This window comes from Pyxicephalus adspersus, chromosome 2, assembly GCF_032062135.1.
Source record: "Pyxicephalus adspersus chromosome 2, UCB_Pads_2.0, whole genome shotgun sequence".
NCBI lineage: Eukaryota > Metazoa > Chordata > Amphibia > Anura > Pyxicephalidae > Pyxicephalus > Pyxicephalus adspersus.
The window spans coordinates 60,597,244-60,611,396 of NC_092859.1; the positions used below are offsets into that span (position 1 = coordinate 60,597,244).

At 36.9% G+C, this 14,153-nt stretch overlaps 1 long non-coding RNA gene across 1 annotated transcript; it reads right to left on the reverse strand.

The window, feature by feature from the left end:
• Window positions 1-6,236: 6,236 nt before the first annotated feature.
• LOC140322026 (uncharacterized) lies at window positions 6,237-12,443 on the reverse strand. The gene is made up of 4 exons (XR_011919103.1): window positions 12,317-12,443; window positions 11,479-11,523; window positions 9,370-9,426; window positions 6,237-6,303 (listed from the first exon to the last, which is right to left on the reverse strand). It is a non-coding gene; the product is annotated as an uncharacterized lncRNA (long non-coding RNA).
• Between the last annotated feature and the right edge of the window lie 1,710 nt (window positions 12,444-14,153).

Below are 14,153 nucleotides of genomic sequence, written 5' to 3' on the forward strand. Positions count from 1 at the left end.
TGTTTGAACAGTAAAAGAATAACATGCTCATATCCTACACCAACCTGTTTTGAAGCTTGGAAGAGTTGCCATTCCTGCATTTCTCTATAGTCATATCTTCCAACATCCTGTGACCTTAAAAGTAATGTAGTTGTGTTTGTTAGAGATGTCCTCTTTAAAATAAAGGAAATTGTAACTGTAACATTCAACAATACATTTTGCATTCAATACACAGCTAAACCCCTTAGTATGTCAGTTTAAACAACAGAAATGTAGTTGGCCAATTAGCAAGCACATTTATTTGTTAGAGGCAAGTGTGGTGTGAGGTGCCATTTTTGTTCCCTACCAGTAATTAAATTTGTGATCATTTACTGAAAATGCAATTGTTTTTTGGTAACTACTTTGGAGATTTTTTTGAAGGTTATTCCAACAATACTACTTTAGTATTGAGTTGAGACTTCATACTTTATTGAAATAATTTTTAGCCACATTTCTAAAGTTTCACATTCTTCTGGGATGAGATAGCAAAAGTGCAATTTGAGCAAACCTAGGCCACATCAAACTAAACCTATATAGGTGAAGTGTAGAAAAATTGTGAGGTTCCATGATACATGTATTATAACATCTTTGCCAATAATCCTTTATTCAAATATTGGATTTCTCTAAAGCCAAACTATAATGAAATGTAAAGCAGATCCCAAATGGTCGCTCACAATTTTATTTTTACATTCATACTATAATGTGATGACAGCTTTTAAAGTGCTAATTAGTATATATACAGCTTGATATAAATTGGTTTGCAGTGTTGCAACCAAAGAAAAAAGTATCAAAACAACAAATGCAACAATTCAAAGTATGAATGAAGCCATTTTGTGAATTAGTATAATGTAACATAAAAATCTAGCACTTACCAAAAAAAGATCAAGCAGTAAAGAGTCAAATCGACCTGTAATGTACTGTAGATGAACACAGAACAGGGACCAGGTGTGCGCTAATTAATTGCTATAGCCTCACCTTTGAAAGCCTAACAGATCCTCCTAAGTCGCCCAACTGAAAATATTTGCCTTAATTGGGGAATTCTCAACCCCATAGCTCATTTATTAATGCAGGAAGCCGGCAGGCTAGTGTACTAGCACTCGGCCCTGGCTCTCGGGAATACGCCTCGTAAATCGGCGCAGCAATCTTACGCGTGCTCACTTGATAAATCAGGCCAAGGTGTGCAAACAGTGTGTCAAGGGTTTACAGATGTGGAAAAAGGGAACACGTGATAAGATGCCATTTTGTAAACCTATGGTTTGGCGAGAGTCAGGAGATCATTTCAGTGACTGTTACTTTTGTATAGTGAAAACGTCAGTATATAACAAGAAAAATAAATGTAACATAGAATATTCTAGTCTATTATCGGCTTTATGCCCAGTAGCTCATTTAGATAAAATCCCAGTGCCGGTTTTCTTTACACTACCCTCTCTTGAAAAACATGATTATAATGATGAACTAGATGACAACAATGATGAAGAGTTTCGAATTGAAGAGGACTCTATTCGTAAGGGATTTATTCAGCATGAGTTGAGTGATTTGGCACATGATTTAGGACTATCGAAGAAGGCTTCAGAACTCCTAGCTTTAAGACCGTGTGAGAAAAACTTACTTGAAAAAAGGAACTAAGGTACTTCGAACCAGAGAAATTGCATTTAGGCACTACTTTACAACTGACAGTGGCTTTGTGTATTTTCATAACATACCTGGTTTAATGGAGGAATTGGGAATTCCAATCTACAATTTAACTGAATGGTGACTGTTATTCAATAGTTCAAAGCGGAGCGTAAAGTGTGTCCTCCTTCACAATGGCAATATATTTAGGTCAGTTCCAATTAGTCATGCAGTTTCTCCTTGTGAAGAATATGCAGGCATAAAGAGAGTCATTGAATCATTGCAATGTAACCAACACAATTGGGTCATCTGTGTTGATCTTAAAATGGTATGCATCCTTCTTGGTCAGCAACGTGGATACACCAAGTATCCCTGTTATCTGTGCATGTGGGATAGCAGAGCTCGTGGGAGGCATTGGGTGGTAAGGAATTGGCCTCCAAGATCTGCCCCAAAACCAGGTGGATCCAAACATTCTACATGAGCCACTTGTTGATAGAAAGAATATTATATTCCAGCCTCTGCACATGAAACTGGGTCTGATGAAGCAGTTCGTTAAAGCTTTGCCAACTGAAGGAGACTGTTTCAAGTACCTCACTTTGGCTATTCCTAGCCTGTCATTTAAAAAAATAAAGGCAGGTGTGTTTGATGGTCCACAGATTCGGCAGCTCATCAAAGATGAACATTTCATCAGGACAATGTCAGAAGTTGAAAAGCATGCTTGCTTATCATTCAAAGCCATTGTCAAGGACTTTCTTGGAAACACACAAACAAATAATTACACAGAAATTGTCCAGAAACTTTTGGTGAACTACAAAATGCTTGGCTGCAATATGAGCATCAAGGTGCATTTTCTGCATAGCCATCTTTTTAACTTCCCGGAAAACCTTGGTGCAGTCAATGATGAGCAAGATGAACGATTACACCAAGATTTGAAAGTCATGGAAGGGCGGTATCAGGGTAGATGGGATGTACATATGATGGTGGACTATTGTTGAAGCATCCGGCGAGATTGTCCTAACACTGAACACTCCAGGAAAAGCTAAAGGTGGAAAATTTTTATTCAGTTACCCAAATAATTTTCAAATGTTTTACTGTAAAAAAATGTCATAGAGTAACAATAAATCCTTTGTATGAACAAAATAATTTGAAATAAACAGTACCTTCAAGTTATTATTTCATTATTTTTTTATTGTATAAAAAATTTGTATGTTTTTTGACAAAAATGGAGGGTACCCTGTATTGTAAAATCTGGATGTGATAGCAAAAAACTGGGGTCATTTCTGGATTCACCACCCAAAAATTAGTAAAAAACAAGTGAAAGATATAACTCAACAAAAAATGCAATCCCCAGTGTTAGATATGTGTACCTAATAAAGGTATATTTACTGAGAAAGACTTGATAGTGTGATTTCTATATTTCTTTTTCTTGTATCCTAACATCTTCTTAAGGTTGCTCACCCTCTCATTTTAAAAAACAATGATGCAAATTAGGTAATGGACAGTGGAATTTTGTAACATGTGGTTGGGAATTCACGTCTTAGATGCTGTGGTCAAATGTAAAGAACATATTTTTAAGTCCAGATTATTATCGTATTATGCATTTGGCAGTCTTACACATGTGATTTCAGGATGTACTGACCACAGAAAGGAAATGTCCTCCCAGAACATCTACAAGCTATACTCCTTTCCTTTCTGTTGATGTTAAGCAGGGAAATGATGTATGAGGCAGACACTTTTTAAATAAATATGTATTATGTTTAATAAATAAAGCATAAATTATCTCTATTGGATTCAAATATAATATATATAAAATATTAATTACACTAATTAAATAATAATTAAGAATAAAATAAATAACATACAATGAAAGGCCATGGGAAAACATATAAATGACATTGATTTAACTGAATATATATATTGTTTTATGCCCTGATAATAGCCTAGCATTAGTATGTCTGGAAACTCACAGCTTACATAGGGTTTTGTTTTTACTCTCTGAAACTGAACAGAACTATTGGGGAATTAAAGGAGATATATGGGTCTATAGAGTACTTTATTAAAGTGAACTTGTTACTTTGCCCTGAAAGGACAAAAAACAGATTCACTTTAAGGAACCTATACCCACCTTTATTAACCTTTACGCACCTGCTTTATTAGAAGTATATGACCCTAATAGGACTTGACTACATAGTTGAGGATTTTTGTTATCTAGGTTGCCATTGTTGTTTACCGCATACATATCCCACAAATCCCACATGTATGCAGTTATTGGCAATGTATTTTGTCTCTCTCTCCACCTACTAGTATCTAATGAATAATAGTGAATTCTGTCTGCAGTCCACTGGTACCTAGTATAGTGTTAACTGAATTATCCAGTCTCTAGCAATGAATGTGCAGCCTGTAGGTGTATACTGGCTGTCCTGTATTGTAGCCAATCCTAATGGTATATATACATACCTACTAGTTTGTGAAGCTTTTTCTTTGGCCGAAGCAGTTTGTTGCTTTTCAAACTTTTTGAATGCTACAAGTTACCCTGGCTGGTAGTCTGTAACTTCCTGCCTTGTACAGAGGTCTTACACTGTCAGCTACATTTATATTTAGAGAATGTAGCAACTTCCAGCTGTTCATTAATTTGGAGAATTTGACCAATACTATTGCATTATCTCTTATGGTTTTCCCAAACGTAGGATTTGTAGACCTCTATTATTAATGAAAACAACATCTTATAAAAAAAAGAAAAATACACGCAATAAATTCAGAAAACCATGGAACTAGCAGGGAGTAAATGATGAAGTCCGTTCACTAAACCAGCACTACACCAAAGGTCACATAAAGACATGGGCTGCTATAATTTGTTTTGGCAACTCAGCCATCTAGCAAGTAGTCAATGACCAAATATAGTAAACTAACAATTAATTTTCAAATATTAATTTAGTGGCTCCTAGCAAAATATTTTGTCTTGTAGGATATATCTCAGTTATCAGAGTACAATGGTATCATGGAATACCATATTTGCAAGAACACCTTGGGGTCTCCTACAGTGCTACACTTTATCTTCACAGTTAGCACAGTACATAGATACAGTATATTCAAATTGGTTTAGATATATTGGTAATGTCAATATTATTCAGTATGCATTGTTGGCATTATTTGGTACAGGTTTATAACTCCGTAACACTTTTCCAAGAAACATTCCCATGGCTTTCTCCATATTATACTTATGAGAATCCAAAACATTATCCTGACATGTTGTATTCAGGACCTGTTGTGAAAATACATCAAATTTAGCGGAGTTATTACAATTGCTTTTTAGATTCAGACACAAGAATTTTAGAACAAAACAAACACTATTTTAACAAAATAGCATTTCACAGTTTGGAATGGATATCCAGATACAATTTTGTTTTTTTAAGCATATTCAATCTATTGGCCACCTACTAGTGTCCTGGTCTCTTTAGTCCAATCAAGTTATTGCTTTACAAGTCAAAAGTTTTCTGTAAGTACAGCAGCTTGGCAGAATAGTAAGGGAAAGCTCTTGTCTGCTGCTGACCTAACATTTTCTTATAAAAAACCATAATCAATTAACATAAATTCTAACATTAGTAGAATGCAGAGGAGACCAGTACAGTAGCCAATGTACACAAAGTGCCATGGAACATGTTATATTATAACCAACAGGTAAATTCTTTTAAGGATCATCTACTGTGTGTGTTGTATATATTTCACACCATTTTGGTTTGGAAAACAAACTGTCACCAATACACTTATTCTGAAATGTGAGTAAACACCCTGTTGAAGAAGACTAACTTTTTTTATTATAAACCACTACATGAAAGAGGAAACTGTGGGCATTGGTACTGTGCACACTTCCTCTTTCATTGGTTATGACAGTGAAAGATGTGAAGGTGAAATACTTTTTATAAATTACATTCTGATTTAAATCAGCTCTAAATTCCAAACCTTTTTTAGATTAGACTGAACTCCTTTATATAGCATAAAGGGAAACCTTTTTTCAGGCATAATAAATAAAGGAGTATCACATGAACTATATTATGGCACATCTGAAGGTGCAGTTAAAGCAACCCTGTCCTGTTCTTTAAACATGGGACTAGAAGAGAGCTTGTTTTTTCAGCAGCCCATGTCTTTAACTTTTCCTACAGGCGGCAGTGATATAGGGGTGAATATGCAACGGAGGACACAGGCATTCATCCCTCCCAATGTTGAAAGACATTGATGGAGGTGGCATCATGATAAAGAAGGGGAGATGTGGACATGTGCCTTTAGAAGGATAAACATAATACCTATTCTCTTGTAGGACAAGTAGCTCAATTTTAGGAACCTAGGGGTCAATAAAAAAATGTCTGGATAAGCAAGCAAAGGCTTGTTACCAATGGGTCACTGGAAGATTAGCCATTAAAAGATATTGGGCAAGACATTCTCTGCATAAACAATTTACACCTGCTATATTAATTGATTCACATTGCAGTGTAAGTACAAATAAAACATTGGTAGAAACGTACAGCCCCCACTGTGTCTTTAATACAATGTCTGCCAGGGCACTGACAATTGTATGCCTACTTTACGAAATATGAAGACTTTTCTTACCATGCAGCTTTCTGGTATGCATTTCAGCTTCTCATAAAATTTGCAATTTTTGTCATCACTTGTTGTAGCCTAGAGTAACACACAATTATTAAAAAGGTTTCCATATGCACATTTTTACAGAGAAAAAAAATTATTATGTATTTAAACCATTAGCCCATAACTGGTGAAATTACTTACAGATGTTAGCTTATCATATAATATAACGAAATGATCACCATACCGTGTGAAAAAAAAAATTGCATAAAAAACTATCTAGAGGCATATTGATAAAATGTTTGCAAAGTGAAAAGAAAATTGGCAAATAATCTTTTACAGTTTGACAGGATCTCTCTGCAATTTTAGGAAGGGTTTCCTTCATTTAAAATGAAACATTCAAGGGCACATCTTGTTAAATTGAAATCCTGCTCAGGTCCCAGATCTCATCTGTCCACCAAATATAGAAAGTATTGTAGAACTTTTTTCCCCCACATGTGTATTGATTGGAAACCTTGCACACATTTTATTAATATTACTAATATTATGATTATTATTATTGGTATTAAACAGGATTTATATAGCACCAACATATTACGCAGCACTGTACATTAAATAGGGGTTGCAAATGACAGACAGTTACAAACAATGACACAGGAGGAGGAGAGGACCCTGCTCCGAAGAGCTTACAATCTAGGAGGTTGGGGAAGTCTCACACAATAGGAGGGGAGATATGGAGTGATGGGACAGACAAAAGACAGAAGAAGACGGGTAGGCAAGTTTGAAAAAATGGGTTTTGAGTGCTTTTTTAAAAGAGCAGAAAGTAGGAGCAAGCCGACTAGGAGGAGGAAGACCATTCCAGAGAGTCCAGGATCTAGAAAAGTCTTGCAGTCGTTCATGTGAGTAGGTTATGAGTGAGGAAATCATTGGTAGGTCATTGGATGAGCGAAAAGAGCAGCTCAGAGACTATTTTTCTACCAGGTCAGAAAGGTAGGTTGGACAAGAACTGTGTAAGGATTTAAAGGCAAGGCACAGGAGTTAGAATTTGATTCTCAGGTGAAATGAAAGCCAATGAAGAAAACTACAATGAGATGCAGCAGAGGAGGATTGGTGGGAAGGATGGATGAGTTTGGTTGCACCATTCATAATAGATTGTAGAGGGGAGAGTCGGGTTAGTGGAACACCAGAGAGGAAGGATGTTACAGTAGTCTAGACAAGAGATAAGAGCTTGTACAAGGAGTTTTGTGGTCTTTGGGGACAGGTAGGGGCAAATTTTAGAGATGTTGCCTAGGTAAAAGTGACAGGACTTGGAAATGTTCTGAATATGGGCGGTAAATGAGAGTTGCCAAGACAATGTGCCTGAGGGAAGGGACGAATGTTGTTAACTGTTAGGAATATGTCAAGGGGAGATTTGGAATATTAGGGGGAAAGGGAGACAATGAATTCTGTTTTATCCAGGTTGAGTTTCAGAAATCTGTCCATGATGATTTGGCCGACAGGCAGCATGAAACCTTGTCCAGGACTGAGGGAGACAAGTCAAGAGTAGACATATAGATTTATGCGTAATCAGCATATAGATGGTACTGTAAACCAAAGGAGGATATGAGACTACCAAGAGAGGAGTTGTACAGAGAAAAGAGAACAGGTCCAAGGACTGACCCTTGGGAAACGCCAACAGGGAGGAGAGTAGGAGAGGAGGAAGTACCATTGAAAGCAACTTGAAAAGAGGGGTCAGACAGGTAGGATGTATACCAAGAGAGAGGAGTGTCACTGATACAAAAGGAGAGCATGATTTGGATTAGAAGGGGGTGATCAACAGTGTCAAACAGTGTGAAAGTTCCAAGGAGGAGGGAAAAGATGCCTTGAGACTTAGGTCTGATGAGCTCCTTGGCCACTTTAGTAAGGGCTGTTTCGGTGAAATGAACGGCTTGAAAGCCAGACTGGAGTGGGTCAATGAAAGAGTTGGAGTTCAGGTAATCAGTGAGTCTTTTATAGACAAGGCACTCAAGAAGTTTGGAAACATATGGGAGAAGGGAGTTAGGACGGTAGCTAGAAGGTATGGAGGGGTCCAATCAGAGTTTTTTTAGGATAGGGAGAATAATAGCATGTTTGAAAGTGAAGGGGTAGATACTAGTAGAGAGGGAAAGGTTGAAAAGTTGGGTTAGGGCTGGGGCCAGGGTGGAGGAGTGGGCACAGAGCAGATCAGAGGGAATTGGGTCAAGCGGACAGGTAGTTGACAGAGATGATGAGAAAAGAGAGGAGACTTCATCCACAGTAACAGGGCTAAGGAAGGTCAGTGATGATTTGCAGGTGGAAGGGGTGGATATGGTTGGAGTAGTATGGTCAGCAGATACATCATGTCTGATTTTGACAATTTTATCTCTAAAGTAGGTGGCTATGTCTTGGGCAGAGAAGGTAGTAGTGGGGGGAGTGGGGTTTAGGAGGGAGTCAATTGTTGAGAATAGGCTGTGTGGGTTGGAAGCGTGAGATGAAATGACCACAGAGAAATACTTTTGCTTGGCAACAGTGTGTGCAGTGTTGTAGTCTGGCTTTGTAGTCCGTGAAGTCAGCGGTGAGGCCAGATTTACTCCACTGGTGCTCGGCTGCAGGAAAATTTTTTTGTAAATGTTTGGTGTGATTGTTGTGCCAGGGTCGGATTGACAGGGCGAGGATAGTGCAAGGTGGCAACTTTATCTAGAGCTAAAGAAAGAGAGTAGTTGAACTGGGTGGCAGCTTTATCTGGGGAGGTGATTTTGAAAAGAGTGGGGGTGAGGGACGTAAGGCAGTTAGAGAATAGGTTGTGGTCAAGGTCACATATATCACTCACGTATGGGAGGTGAACTTTGTGCCTGCATGCTGTGATTGCTTCTACTTCTTTCAGCACAGGGGAGAAAAGATGGCAGGTGGGGAAATTCAAAGTTTTTAGTGGTAGTTGTACTGTTTCTGCTTAACACTTTCAATTCAGCTAGCAGGTAATATGGGATATGATTACATAGCTATTATACTTTTGTTTTCCACTGAGGGCCCAAAAATTGTTCTTTTCCTTAGATTCCCTTTCTGTTTCTTCAGCCTCTGTTTCCAATCCTCCAATGGGAAAATGAAAGTGATACAATATAATAGATTGTTTATTGTAAGTTTGAGAGAAAAAATAGACCCCCTTACCTCACATTCCCATTTTGTATTCAACTTGTTTAAAAAAATCTTCAGGTTACATATGATCTAGAAAAAAAGCGTTTTTAATAAGTTAATGGTATACTACATTACAATTTTTTCTACATAATTTGTGTATGAAGCCAATACCATTGATAGTACTCGCCTTCTGTAGGTTAAAATCGAGCAGCACAATATGCTTACTGTTTGAGCTGTGTTTATAAAGAAGTCACAAATGTTTCACTAGTTGCTCCTAGTAATAATCTACATATTTATACTTATCAACATACTCAAAAACACCATAAAAAAGGAAAAGCTTTTAAGGGATTATCACATGACAATGAACACATTACCATTACACAGTATTTATATAGCACCATTATATTACACAGCGCTGTACAAAGTCCATAGTCATGTCACTATCAGTCCCTCAAAGGGGCTCACAATCTAATGTCCCTACCTCATATGTCTTTAATACAGTCTAAGGTCAATTTTGGGTGGAAGTCAATTAATCTAACTGCATGTTTTTGGGATGTGGGAGGCAACCCACGCAAACACAGGGAGAACCTGCAAACTCCATGCAGATAATGTCCTGGCTAAGATTCAAACATGGGACCTAGTGCTGCAAAGGCCAGAGCACTAACCGCTGAGGCACCATGCTGCCTGGTATATTTCATTTTTTTTCCATAACAAACACCATTAAAACCAAATGCACTTTATACAGTCTTCAAAACTGTGGAATATTACCAAACACAGAGCATGTGAATAGGATACTTTTCCAATAAAATAGGTATGTAACTTTTACCACAAGCCTAGGCTTTCTTTGTTTGTAGTCTTTTTTTCCCAGAATGTTCATGGCAATAGTTGTCCTATTGGCCTATTTATTTTTTACTGACAACATGCAATAAAATTCTCATATATTCCATCCAACTATAAATTCATGGTATAGGTTTTTCTCTGTTTTTCCATTGTTTTTTCTTTAAAATATATGAAATCAAGATAATGCATATTGCAATAATGTTTACACAGATACGATCGTCTAAGGCAAAAGGGCAAAGGCAAAGGTGTCTACCAAGTAAAACATGGCATTACATATATTGTGTAGTTTAGGGTTGTAAAGCTAAATATACTGACAGTCAAGTGCAGTGCATGTGACAAACACCACATTCACAAGTTAGTTACTACTTCCTGACCCCATTAGCTAGAAATAGGATTTTGACTGCGAGGAAAAAAAAACTTCTAAATCGGACTGTGTAAGATTCTTTTCCTGTTCTGACATTTTGGTTCTGCTGCTGTTTAATGTGATTTATAGAACATTTGTCTGTGCATATAAAGAGTACTATATATTGTCAAGGATGTTAGATGAAATTAATGCCTAGAACAGAGCTTAGAAGGTTTGATTTTTTTTTACGGAAGACTCTTATACATGTCATAATAAAAATACATTTTGGACCACAAATATAATGTTGGCATTTAGCATGAGCTTCAGCAAAGTACTACTGTTTCAGCAAAACTAAAAGTTATTATTTACATCACCCTATTCAGAAAAGTGGTGATCAGCCAGCATCACCATCACTTTATTGAATGATCAGCAGTGAATGAACTTTTGATCATTACTGTTTACTGGTGATTTTTATACTACTCCTGCTGCATTTTAAAGGGTCTGTTTGAAGGATCCCTACTGTAAAGATTGCCAGGCAGTATTCTCCCTTTTAATTGTGACAAATGTAAGATGCCTCAATAAAGACCAGCAGTGTTTGTTATAAACATCCTGACTGACACTTCTCTTTTTAAAATGTGGCGATTGCAGCCGTAAATGTAATGAATGCAGTGTTTACCACATTTATATGTAGTGATCGGTTACTCCTTTAAATTTTTGATCACCACTTCATGGTAAATATGGTATTGTAAAAGCTCTGATCGCTACTAAAAATAAATAAGGAAATCTCTTTTTTAAATTTGACATGATAAAAGTGGTGTTCTGGTATCTGATCAATACATTCTGGTATCATAACATTAAGGTTCTGACTGTACATAAATTAACAAGTATTAATTTTAATATAGAATAATATTAAAACAGAATTTTTTTATCTAATACATTTACATAAAATAAACACTTACTGGTGTGGAAGTGGTTACATCATTTGCCCTTGTTTCATTTGGTAACTAAAAAACAAAAAAATGCAAATCTTAATAAACTAAAATGACATGTCACAACTTTACAATGCAAAAAATATATTACATAAATTGTGTCAAAGCCAGCAGGCTTGAGGCAAAAAGACAATGCATGTATGGTAGTACTAGCAAGTACTGGAACTCCTGCTCGTCCAACAATAAACTATGTGTATAATAGCTAGCAGAATTTAATAAGTTCCGAGCCACATTAGTTAATATATTTTCAATCCCTGTCCAGAAAATTTTGCCAATTTAAAAAAGCTCATTTAATTTTCTCTGTGTCCTTTGAAATCCTAGTGCTGCTGCACATTTATATATATAGTCGTCACTGGGTAATACCTGGACTGTCTGTGGGCATCTTCAGCTGTTAGCCCACAATCTAGGCAAAGCTTGGGAGAAAAGACCACAGTCCAAACCTAATGATTTTATTTTGGTATTTTAGTATTTGTTTCACAGTGTAGTAGTCTCAGGAGTGTTTTTGCTGCATATACTAAAAAACATCTGCCTGCTTAAGAGGAAAATGTAAATTTACCAAATTTGACAACACTGACCATTTGTCACAAATATCGAGAAATTATCACATGCACATGTATTGTAGACTGTGCATTCTTAAGAGCTGTACAGACATCTTTACATTTTAAATAAAATAAACTAAATATGCTTAAATAGGGCAATACACAATACTTCTTCAAACAAAAATAGCGTGTGTTGATCATTTTATACAAACAAGTTAAGAAAGGTTAGCATTATAAACAAGTGTATATTAGTAAGTAAGAAAACATACCTCAATATGTTTCATGTCATTCTTAAGGCTTGAAACCAGACTAAAACAATTTATCATTTTGCATTTTGGTAATGGCATAGAATGCATTCCAACAAAATGGGCAAATACCAAAAAAATAGTAACCCTTAACATGTTTGCACAAATAATGAAGTCCTGTCTCTGAAATGACAACATCCTAGTTTTATACAGCAGGTCACTTCACACTTATCTTTGAAATCAGGAAAAAATGAGTAAAGTGTGATCTGATGCTTTCCATGCTGGATACACAAACTAGGGACTTTCTAATTCTTTAATATTTGGGGGTGGATGTTCCAGGAGTTAGTCACTCCTTTGATGTATTATATAGTGTAAGAGTCTATTTTTAACCTCATTGACCACAGTTTCAGCTCTGACAGATCTGATAAAAATCTTGCCATTGTATCTTATGTTAGAGAACTGTTCCTCAGAGTGTTTGGCATTTATGTATTTTTTTGCAATTTGTATTGCTTTATGTGTGATGCAAAACTCTGGCAATGTTAAATTTCCTTACTACAGGTCTTCCTTATTACAGGTCTTAGGTTTGAAACTTAAAGATCTTACAGGAAAATGTCCTTTCTATGAAGTGTGAGCAAGGTCTGATGTTTAAAAGCATTATTGGTCAGTGCATAAAATCATCCTATAACCACTTCTGTTATACTGTACAAAATCTGTACATTTATTTGGGATTTTTAATATCTTCTAGATTTGGGAAAGGTGATATTAAAAAGTCAAAGCCGTTTTTATTAAAATGCAGAATTTAATATATTATGGTACCTTCTAGAAGTTGCTTCGCTGTAGCTTGAGTTTCTTCAGCTCCTCATCCTACTATTGATTAAAATAAAAAAATTATTGTAATTTTAAAAGGTTTGGTATTCAAGCCAGGGTTTCTCCTTTCCCAAGCTCAGATTGTAACTTGAACTTTTACTTACCTGACTGATCTGATATTACTAAATCTGTTATGGTGTGGATTGGCTTAACCAAGGGTTCCCATCCTACGACCCGTGGGTCACATTCAGCCTGTGGAGCTGTCAGATCTGGCCCTCTCTTCATTCCCTTTCTGCTTGTTGTCTCGCAGGGGATGGGGCGCTTGCATCTCCTATGTTTCTCTATGCAATTGTGCTGTCAGGAGAGGGAGCTGCTCCCCACCCACCTTGTACTGTGAAAAAATCCCAGCATGGGAGCTGTGTCTGTGTCCATGCAGCTGTCATTACCCCTATGTATAAACCTTTATATCTCCTTTACTGATTGTCATAGAATTGTGAAATTTTCAGGATACACACAATTTTAAGCCCTCTACACATAACAAGTTGCCAGATATGGGGGCACAAAATCCTAACAACAATCAGGGATATTTTCATATTAAGGGGGCTTTTTCAAGACCAGAGTCCCCAAATTGAGGTTGCAGTTCCCCCTCTCTGGGGGTCACTCTCATGGCAAGTTAACAAAACTTCAAGGCTGCATTCAGGTTGGCAGTAATTTTGGGGTGTGGTTACCCCTTCCTCATGCCATGGAAACCCAGTACCACTCACTGCCATCTGCATTCAAATCTGCAGACACTACAGTGCAGGGGACTGAGTGGCTGACTGTTACACACACATTTTCTGAACCCCAATTTCTCTGGAACAGGGGGATGTTGGCAACTGAAAATGTGGATGCCCCCTCCCTTCCCTATTAAAATGGTATACCCATCATATCATCATACTCTTTCACACACAGCTGTCCCCTTACGCTGTATGAACCCAAATTTCTCTGTAAGAAAAGGGAAATGTAACTGCAAGTGCAGGACTCTTATGGCTAACTCCCCCCTAAAATTTAATCA